The 11,289-nt window shown below is 39.6% G+C and overlaps 1 pseudogene; it reads left to right on the top strand.

Moving 5' to 3' along the window:
- Positions 1-10,269: 10,269 nt before the first annotated feature.
- On the top strand, positions 10,270-11,066 carry LOC110291823 (annotated as a pseudogene).
- Positions 11,067-11,289: the final 223 nt, after the last annotated feature.

The raw sequence follows: 11,289 nt of genomic DNA, 5'->3' as shown, positions 1-11,289 counted from the left end.
GGACAACTGTGGGGAACAGAGGAAGAAAGACCTGAGTTAGTGAGGTCAGAGGTAAGAGTGAATATGTACCATTGACAGGGGCATGGCCATGTTGAAGACCTCAGTGCCTCAGCACCATGGGAATGACATAGCCTTCCCTACATGAGGCTCCAAGGGATGACAAAACCTGGTGCAAGTGGCTGACCAGTGTCTTTAAAACTTGCAACTGCTGTATCCTTCCCTGTTTCCTGCCTAAGAGTGCTCACGTACAGACCTGCAGAGACCTCCTACTGAGACTTGCTAACCCTTCTACCTATGCTGGACATAAGAAAAAGGCTTGAGAGTCTCCATTATGGCAGCAGAAAAAAGTCACAACACGAAATTTGCAGGTAAATGGATAAACCTAGAAAAAAAAAATCACCCTGAGCAAGGCAGCCCAGACCCAGAAAGCCAAACATGATACATACTCACCTGTTAAGTAAAGGGAAATCACCATACAATCCATAGAACCCAAAATACATTTTTAATCAAGATATTTCAATAGAAGTTTTAAAAATGCTCTATCTCTCAACATGTCACGCCCTGACATTGGATCTTCAAAAAGGACACTATGCCATAGTCAACAGTTATTATTTAAATATGCATAACACCTATAATTTTCAAGACGCATGCCTACAGTGTTCTCTAGATAAGTAACATTTCCTTAGACTAAGATAAAAGCACAGCACAAGGGCAGATGACTTGGTAAAGGCACAGCTGGGTTTTCACACTGTCATTTAGAGTCTAGCACATCTTCTTCCGGCCAGCAGGGTTTTCCAGATGACATGGTTCTTTACTTTATTTTGAAAATGAGAAAGAACGCTCTTTCATCATCCACAATATTTCAATAAGCACAGACAATGCCCAGCAAACTCTGAAACCAGGGATAGACATCATCTATGGGAACCAAAAGAGCAGTAAGTGCCTTGACTAAACAAAGGGCCACTGAGCTGGTGCCACTTGCTTTAGAAAACCTGTGTCATGCTGCACTGGGATGTGAACAGCTAATTGCCTCCAGTGAAAAGTCAATATGTGACCAGCATTTTGGCCCTGTGCCCTCAGCAAAGCAGGATGTTATTCACTGGTGGAATGCTCTCCGACAGGCCTGCAGGCATCTCCTGAGCCTCTGTGCTGGCTCCCAAACCTCAGTGACAAACCTGATGTCAGCAAATCCACATCCTGAATTTTCTCAGGGCAGGTTTTCTAGTCACTGGTTTCTATACAGGACTACCAAGTGAGAGGAGGAAATTCAACCACTCCCATGAAATCTTGGCTAGAACTGGAAACAACAGCCCAGGGAGAAACTAATGAAGTAAACAGTTACTCACATCCTGCTGTTGAAACGTAAGGCCCAGCTCATGGACCTAGCAATGAGTTATCAATAGATATGACATCAGAGTGTGTCATGGAGGTGAATGTTCCTTTTCAGGTGGGTGTGAACAGGTGAGGCAGACTCTACTTCCTGTCTACCTTTGGTCTTGCTCAAAACTTTTTTTTTAATAGTCAATATCTTTAACCTTTCTTGGGAACTTTTAAAAACTATTGTATTTTCTGAGATGAAAAAAAAAAAAAAAAGAAAGGAGATTGAACTCTAAGCAAGGCCATGTTGCCATGTTGCCTGGAGGAAGGAGCTGGTGTGTGTGTGTGTGTGCGTGTGTGTGAATGGTGTTGGGGTTGTTGGGGGTTAGGGTGGGTGTGTTCCCTCTTAGGGTCACATTCCTCTAGTTTTAACTTTGCAATCAATTCCTCTGGGCAAGTTACAACTGACTGTTCTTCATCTCATTTCCCTATTAGTCAAATGAAGGTGATAGTGTTTGTCTTGCACTCTTGCTTCGGAGACTGACAAGAAGGACCTAAAGAGCTAATAGCTGTGAACAGATTTTGAAGTTTAAAATGCTAGGCAAATGCAATGATTGCTGGGAACGGGAAGCTACTCAGGTAAGCGGGCTGGAAAACGATAGGTTTAAAGAGCTGTATAGAACCCAGGAGATCAAGAGCAACCTCTAATTTTACAGATGGGAAAACTTTCTGTAAAGAATAGTGAAATGATCAGATAATTCCCATAATTTTAGATAATGATAATAATTGTAGAACTTACTCTGGGCTGAGTGTACAGATGTTTTACATCCATTATCTGATTTAATCTTTTCAGTGTCTCCATTAGAGGATGAGGAGGCTGGGGGATGACCTTTCAGGGCCACACTATTAGAAATAGGTCAATCCATGATTCCTACTGAAGGATTTCTAGTGCCAAAACTAAGCTTGGGACTGCCTTGGATGACTACTATGAACCAAAAATTTAAAAGCACACAAACAAACAAACAAACCCAATCATTGTGTCTTTGATCTGCAAGAACGTGTTTCACCAACAGGTATAAGGCAGCATTATGTACCCCTATACTATAAAATCAATTACACATGAAGACCTCTGCTTCATAAGAACAAACCTCGAGACTTGCATATGCCCTCTGTGAATAACTTTAGCAGACGATGTGGTGCACAAACATTGTTATTTTACCTATTTCCAATCTATACCCAACACAAAACATAAAACATTGAGAATGAAAACTTTGTAACAGAGATTCTCACTCTTTTGCATGTGCAGGTACAATCCCCAACACTACACACTGCATAGATGTAGCATCTGTTCCAATAGCACATTGTGGAGTGAATGGAGTCTGGCTTTATTTGAAAAGCAGTGCTTGTGAACATTTACAATCTCAACCTTTGCATGGAAGAGTCTTCAGAAGTCCTCTAGATGTGTCCCCTTCTGCATCTTAGCTTCCCTCTTTTTGAAGGAGAATATACATCGCAGTCACCCTGTGTCTCATGCACTAGCACTAGGTAATGAGTATGCTTGTGGAGCCTTTGGAAGGGGAGAGCTAATGGGTGAAGAGCTGTATCTGTGGAATTACACTGGTAGAGCCTCACTGGTAAATGGACCTGACTTTAATGACAAGACTGTGGGCAGATTGTTCTGAGATAAGGAGGAAGATGAATAATTAGAGAGCCAGGAATATGGTGGGACTCAGGCTCCAGGTGAGTGTCTCTGATACATTTCCTTGTGTCTTTGACATTCATCCTCCTGTTTCTACAATCAATAGGACACTAAATGGTGGAACAACATTCAAAAGCCTCCATTTTGTTTTCTATTGTTATTTCCCTTAAGGGAAAGCAGCTGTTGTTGTGTCATGAGGACACTCAGGAAACTCTAGGGGTTGGTACTGAAAGATTTTAGTGCCAACATCATGCAGCATTAGACAGAATTAATTTGCCCCCATGTCAGCAAATGTTAGATGAGCATTATCACAGCCATGTCATACAACATACCTACAAGAAACTAAGCTGGACTGTTCAGCTAAGCCAACCTGAATTCTGAACCCTACCGAACATAATTCATTTTTATTGTTTTAAGCTTCTCAGTTTTAGAAGTAATTTGTTACACAGAAATAGCTTCAGCAGAACATTGAAAAATGCTTATCTTAACCTTTGTACTCAATTTAGAGATTATGTTTCAACCATAATTTTAGGATGAAAGCAGTTAAAATGGCAGGTTGGCATGTTCATTCAAAATGCAGTGCATGTGTGTATGTATTCACAAACTATTACAGACCAGTAAATTATTGATTAAATTATAATTAAGTCATTGTTGTGGAAGTCATTCAACTCACCTTCACTTTTTTTCTTCTTCTTATCAGTCTCTCCCTGAGGAGCACAGGAAGAGGATGGCTTACTTAATGGCCAAGTCCCCAGAGCAGGATCTGTAAGGAACGGAAACATTAACTGGAACTACTGGGCCAAAATTCTACTCTAGGGGTTTCTCAACAAGATGTCTTTTTTTCCCCTTCATTTTTCACCAGGCAAGTGGTGATTAACAAAACCTTGTCCTTTCAGAACAAAGCCTGGCTGTAGTAGAGAATAGCCAAGCTAACGTCTAGCCAACCATCTGAAGCTTTGTGCTAGGACACAAGCTGCATGTGAAGCTACATGCAATCACCAGCCATGTGGGAAAGTCTGGGCAGTCACTACCAATTTTGTAATGAGCTACAGCCAGTTCTCAGAGCTGTGTGGTGAGGTGAGGTAAGGTGAGGAGATCAGCACCTGTCTGATGAGGCTTTTCCGGGCTGCTTAGCCAGCCAGCCTTGCTCCATTTGCAAGGATCTGGAGCAGTGTTTGTTTCCTGGGCTCATGAGTTTTTAAGATAAACAGATCTTTGTTTTTCTTTAAAGAGTGTATTCTTGGGTAGATAGCCTGGGCTACAGAGTAACCTCCGTCCTAAAGAAGTGAAGAAAGGCTTTATTTGTAAACTACTTCAGATAAGAAGCCCTGGCGTGACAAAATGGGTGTGTTTGCTTGCTTGCTTGCTTGTTTGTTTGTTTGTTTTCCCTTTTTTTTTTTTTTTTTTTAGACAAATTCGCCTTCTTGCATAAGGTGTCCTTGAAATTCTGGCAGGTTGCCTGCTTTTGTTTCTCAGGAACTGGCCTTACAGGTATGAACTAGTTTTCTCAGATTGCAGAAATCATTTTTATTTGGGTTAAGATTCTTTTAAATTCATGAGAAAATGCTCAACCCTTTTCATAGAAGACAAGACTCCCAAATGTGTGTGTGGGGTGTGTGTGTGGCGGGGGGGGGGGTCATCTCTACAAAGGACATCGACATGGCCATGATAGGTAATGATCTGCCAGAGGCCAGAAGGAAGTCCAGCTCAACAGGACTCAAACCTTAGAGTCTTCCACCAAAAAGGTTATTTTATGTATCTTTAAATACTGTACCATTTGGGAAAAAAGTTTCCTGGTATAATATAACCCTCTGTGCACAATAAAACTTAAGGCATAATTATATCAAAACTCTTTTCAAAGTATATGTCACTTCTATAAAGATGGGTTCTGTAAGTAGACTACATGCATTATCTTAATGGCCTGAGGGAAGGATCTGGTATGGCTTCAGTCATACAGATAACACAAAGGTCACTAGGCTATTATCTACCTCTGGACCTATTAGTAAGGAAACAGAGAGAAGGTGTGGCCTGGCTCTAGATATAGTACAGAGGTCGCCTAGGCTAATCATCACCTCCATTCCCAGCCTTCTGGGTGGAGAACGGGTTATACATCCCTTTCTTTGTGTGTTTAACATTCCTGGTTTCTCTGGTAGCTAATCTGTGAGCACAAGAACCTCCTGCATGAGTACACAGAGGAAAAAGAATGGTATCAGTAAGCAATACAGGAGGCACGGGAACCTTTTAAACTGGAAATAATTACAGAGGGTTTAAAATGATTCTTTTCTCAGACAGTCCTAAAGTTTCCACAGAGGTTTGTTCATTTACTTTTGCCACCGTGATGCCTATTCTGTTTTTTGCAATGAAAACAAAACTTTTCAATGTAAATCGTTAAATTCACCATGCATAAGGATCCATGGAACCTAACCATCCAGATGCTCCTAGCTCCTCCGTAAAGAACACACACTGAGTTACACCGGCTTATTCTAGGTGCAACTGCAGATCTCTTAGATTAGGAGTAGACTCATGGCTGCTCCCAACTTGGAGAATAGAGTGATTTTCTGATTACCAGAGAGTGACTGTGGAAAGGAGAGGTTAGTCCAGGTGGGTTGTGGGGGAGATGATACTCTGCAGATCATGTTTCTAACTCTTGTCCAAATGAAATATGAACAAAAACAAAAAAAAAAAAGAGAATACAATTCACTTGACTAGAAATTGCTTTATGATTGGCTCATAAATGTCTATTCAAACATAACATTGGCTTTTAGCCAAATGTTACTTCCTGATATTAAATTAGAATTGACTTTCGTTTTTCAGGACGGTGACTCAAATCTCAGGCCTCAAATATACTAGGCAAGTGCTCTGTCCCCTGAGAGCAGAATACATAACTAGAATATCCTATAGTAATAATCCTATAGTTCTACGTCCTGTATTGTCATTAAAAATGGCTTATCTTTTGACTAATGTTTACATGTTAAAGTATTTTTATTGATATGCATTATTTATGTACATATATGCAATGTAATGATACTTTAATAACAAGAACATTTCTCACACCTAGACATGAACTCTTACAAAGAACAAAACAAAGCATTATTTGTCTTAAAACAATGAAAAGAAACAACAACAACAAGAAAACACCTAAATACCACTAAGATATGTTTGGCTGCTCTGAAATACTTCCAGTTCATGGCACATTCTCACAGTACAGCTGATTGAGTATTTGCCTGTTGTTCAGAGCCCACCTCACCGATCCTCACTGAGTTAAAAGAGTACCACCATTACTGTTGTGTTAACTTATTTTGGATATTGAGGAGGGAAAACACCCCAGATTTTTACAATCTAGCTTTCATTATTGTTGGAGAAATGTTAAAACTGAAGCACTCAATAAAGGATTAGTGTTTCACCTAAGACTTTACAAATAGCCTCCAAGTCAGAGCCAGTGAGTTAAGAATTCCGCGCTGAATTAGATATTAAAAATAGATGCAGTAGTGAGAAATGTATTTAAGGCCCCACCTACACTGCAGTTAGAATCATGAGATTTACAGATGATTTGTGCTAACCTGCTGTTAGCATCATTTTTCTGGCCAGAAAGGATATAAGACAATTTTCTTGGTAATTATTTAGAAAATTTATAAACTTCCTTACTGTTGTAGATGCTGTTGTGGCTAGCATGCCTTTACCTCTTTGTTTTGAAAGAATTAAGTTGAAAAGAATATGAAGTAGTAACATTTTAAGTATTATATGATATTTTAATAGTGTCTTGATTCAATATGTATGAACTTCATTGTCATTCTCTGTTTTACATATGGAGTACTTGGGTGCAATTTTTGTAAAATCATGAGTAGGTGCTGCTCATGTTATGACAGTATTATCCAGAATGATGTAGCGCATACATTGTACATATCCACACATGCACCATCCTGTTCAATAGTAAAAGGTATATAGTGAACATGTAAGTAGACATCGTATGTCTCCACATTTCTCATTTCATAAAGGTTGAATCCATTTAAGAAATAAGGCATCAGCATGCTTTCCCAGTTAATCTCAAATCATCCTCCTTTATTAAAACATTTGTCCTTAATATCTCATCACAATCTGTAGTGACAAGTTACTGTCTACATCGAAATGCTGTAAGTTATGTCAGTGATTTTGATCCTTAAACAATCACAGGCACTTTCATACTCCTTCTCCTCTCCTCTCCTCTCCTCTCCTCTCCTCTCCTCTTCTCTTTTCTTTCTTATACACCTTTTCCTTCTCCTAAGGTGTAAGGTTGTAGTTAGGATTCCTATTGCTGTAATAAAACACCATGACTGAAAGCAAATTGGGGAAGAAAGAGTTTATTTGGCTTACGCATCCATGTCACTGTTCATCATCAAAGGAAGTCAGGACAGGAACTCAAACCATCACAGGAAATGGTGCCACAAAGGAGAGCTATTTACTGGCTGCTGCTCTCTTTGGTTTGCTCAGCCTGCTTTCTTACAGAAGTCAGGACAATCAGCCTTGGGTGTCCCCACCCACAATGGGCTGGGCACTCCCCCATCAGTCACTAATTTTAAAAATGCCCTACAGATTTGCCTGCAGACCAGTTTTATGGAGGAATTTTCTCAGTTGAGGCCTCTTCCTCTCAGATGACTTTATCTTATATCAAGATGTCATAAAACTAGCCAGCACAGTCATGTACAAGTTGTAGCCTTCCATTTTTGTTTGGTGTGTTACATATTTGTGTCTATAATCATGTGTGGGAGGATGTGTGTGTGTGTGTGTGTGTGTGTGTGTGTGTGTGTGTTTGTGTGTGTGTGTGTGTGTGTATGATGTTGTGCATGCTTCTGTGAATATGGAGGGTAGAGGTTGACATTGTTTTCCTCAAATGGAAACTGAGTCTCCTGTGTGAGAGATTCAGCTGGCTGGCTGGGGTCTGAAATCAGATCCTCACATTTACAACTCAAGCATTTTACTGACTGAACCACCTCTCCAGTCCACCTTCCAAACAAACAAACAAACAAACAAACACCCATCTTTTTTAGCTCAGTTAACTAATCTCATTTTAGCCAATATTTGCTATATAATCATTATTCCATTTAATTCCATTTCTTTCTCACTTACCCCTTTTTTCTTTCTCATCTCAAGGGAAATATAACCTTCTCTTCTGTTTTTTTTTTTTACTTAATTTTTCTTTTCCTTTGTAATCTACAAGGCAAATAACATTAACCCTGAATAATAAACTTTAGAACAAGGTTAAATACACAATACAGGACGGTTTTGTTTTATTTCGGAATTCTTAAAAAGTTCTCATGAGTCATGTTCAAAATCTCTGCCTAACTCTAGCTACCCCTTTAACAAAACACTTCAAATATCAGCACAAAGACAGTGGATAGACAGGGGTTATGAATGGCTGTAGTCCCAGCTATTCTATGTGATGAGGCAAGAGGATCACTAGAGTCCTGAATTTCAAGGCCAAGTTTTGAAACATAGCAAGATATATTCCAAAACAACACAAAGGCTGAAGATGATAGGGAAATTAAGCTAAGTGTTATTGTCTTTCCATTTTATTTGATGACTTTTATAGTAACAACATCTTACAAAAAGTATTTCAGTATATAATGGCTCCAGTGAGCATTGGGTGAGTATCCACTCCTAACCTGCCTGAACAGGCAGCCTACTGTTCTCTTCATTCCACCTCTCCTCCCTACTTCTATCCTTGCCTCTCTGCCATCAGGTTGTTCATGTTAAAAGACAACCAGAGCTTGACACTTCCATGACCTCAACAGTCTACAGACACCATAGTTAGAATAAAACCTAAAAACATGGATGGCTTACCAGACCCAAATTATGTGGCTCCATTACCCTCCAGCCATGTCATCCCACCCTCTTCCCTAGCCATCCTATAGACAAACTGAATTGTCTGTTGTTCTTCCAAAGTGACCAACTGTGCCATCTCCACCCCTCCAATGATACCACCACTCCTCCAACCCCCCAATACTACCCAGACCCTTACAGGCTCCCCATGCCCCATCTTCCTGCAGATCTGTTCAAATTTAGACTTATATGTCAGTTCAATCTGGTTAGGCTTAGGTAGACAGGTGGGGAAGGAAATAATTTTTGTGTAGAAGTATGAGCCAAAGAAAGGGAAACCTAGAAATCATTAGCATAGGATCAATATCTGAAATCTCATGAGAGGAGTATGGGAATGGGCACACAAAATAAGTGACCTAGAGCAGAAGACAGCAAAGGGAAGGAGGGAGCAGAGAGCACTCTAATGTGTCACCATGGAATGCACCCAGACGGGAACACCAAGGTCTGACCACAGGAGTGTGAAGACTGGGGACACGATGGGCTTTGCTTCCTTACTGCTCAGTTTCAACGCAGAAAATGCATGTTGTGTTTCCAGTGTCTGTCCTAATTTGTGAATTCCCCACGAGAACCGTTGGAAGTAGTTGTGTTGTCTCGGAGCCATCTTATTGTGTGCCCACAGAAGCCCACATGATGGTTCTTAGAATTGTAAACATCGTACGGGAGCCTATGCATAATAGTTTTATCTCTTAAATGCTTTTGCTGCATATAAAAGATAGAAACAATGATAAGGAAGGAATTAGAGTTTATTAGAGGTCAGTGACAAATCATAAGTAAATGTCTTTATTATCTATTCATCACTTGATGGCCCTCTAGGTTACTTCCCTTTCTTGCTATTGGAAATAAAGCAACAATGGCATGAGAATTATCTCTGTGGTAGGATGTAGAGATTTTTGGTATATGACAAGGAGCAGTATATCTGGTTCTCTTTTTAGCTTTTGGATAGAGTGGGAAGGAGAGGAATTCCACACTGATTTCCACAGTAGTTTGCACCAGTTTGCACTTCCATCAATAATAGATAAATGTCCCTCTTTCTTGATATATAGATGTATATATATATATATATATATATATATATATATATATATTCCCGATGGCTAAGGATGTGGACACCCTTGTTTGTTTGTATGTTTGTTGGCCAAGACAGGGTTTCTCTGTGTAACAGCCCTGGCTGTCTTGGAACTCTTTGTAGGCTAGGCTGGACTCGAACTCATGGAGATCCCCATGCCTCTGCCTCCTAAGTGCTGGAGTGTGGTTTAAAATGCATTGCAAGTATTATTGCCCTTTGTATTTCTTTTTTTTTTTTAAAGAACTATCTATTTAAGAGTGAATGTGATCCACTGTAGAATGCTTGGAAGCCTGCCAAGCCTGATAGTGACCTAGCCCAGACTTCTGCCACCATTATGTCCAACTACCTGCCACCCCACCCTCCACTCCCAATATTTCTCTGTTCTTCAGGAGCATGACAGACTACACCAGGTCCAAAGATTTACATTGGGAATTTGGTCACTATGGTCCATTAGTAGATATTTATGTTTCACTTTATTTCTACACTCAACATTCAAGAGGATTCACATATGTTCAGTTTGAAAATGCTTGTGGTGCTGAAGATCCTTTACATAATTTGGACAGAAAATGAATTTGGGGGAATCTGAAATATTTCACACAAGGGGATCAGAAGACACCAAATCAAGTGAAAGCCAAGGGAGGGAGGAATGTATACAGCTCTTCCCAATATGATGATTATGACCGGTATAGAATTTTATGAAAGGAGGAGATTAAGGAGTTGCTCTTTGATTACAACCAGCTCCCACTATCCTAGAAATAGACCAATTGGAAGACCACAGAGTAGCCAAAGCCATTCTGCCAAGGACAGATTCAAATGCTGAAATTGATCTTTTCAAGATCTGAATCCAATTCAAGATCATTGTCCATGTCCCAGCCCAAGAAAGAAGGCAAAGGTAAAGGCTCTTATAAAACAGATTCCAAAACATTATAAGTCAGGCTCAAAATAAGAAAAGGAACCAAGGAAAAAGAGCTATCTAGATCAAAATCTCACTCAAGATCAGAGTCTAGGTCTAGGTCAAAATTTAGATCTAGGTTATATATCATCCTAAGCCTAGTGGTATTTTCTAGGCACATGTCATTCATTGGTATACTTAAATTATCAGGAATTCAATGTTACATTGATCCATTTTAAAAAACAAACTAATGTTTGTTCTCTGTAGTGGGAAATTAAAAGGATATGATTTTGAGTAGCAACTCTTAAAAGCCTAGTTTGTTTAATGTTATGGGCAGCTACCAAATTGTAAAATTTCTGAATACTTTTATAAAGATTCTCCTTTTTTATGCTTGAAATATTTGGTGAAAAGATGGTAGTTGGCCATAATTTGCAATATTGTCTTATTAAAAATAATTTTTCA

The sequence above is a fragment of the Mus caroli genome, chromosome 3 (genome assembly GCF_900094665.2).
Source record: "Mus caroli chromosome 3, CAROLI_EIJ_v1.1, whole genome shotgun sequence".
In the NCBI taxonomy this organism is placed as follows: domain Eukaryota; kingdom Metazoa; phylum Chordata; class Mammalia; order Rodentia; family Muridae; genus Mus; species Mus caroli.
The sequence above is the reverse complement of the archived record's forward strand: the minus strand, read 5'-3'. Positions and strand labels throughout refer to the sequence as shown.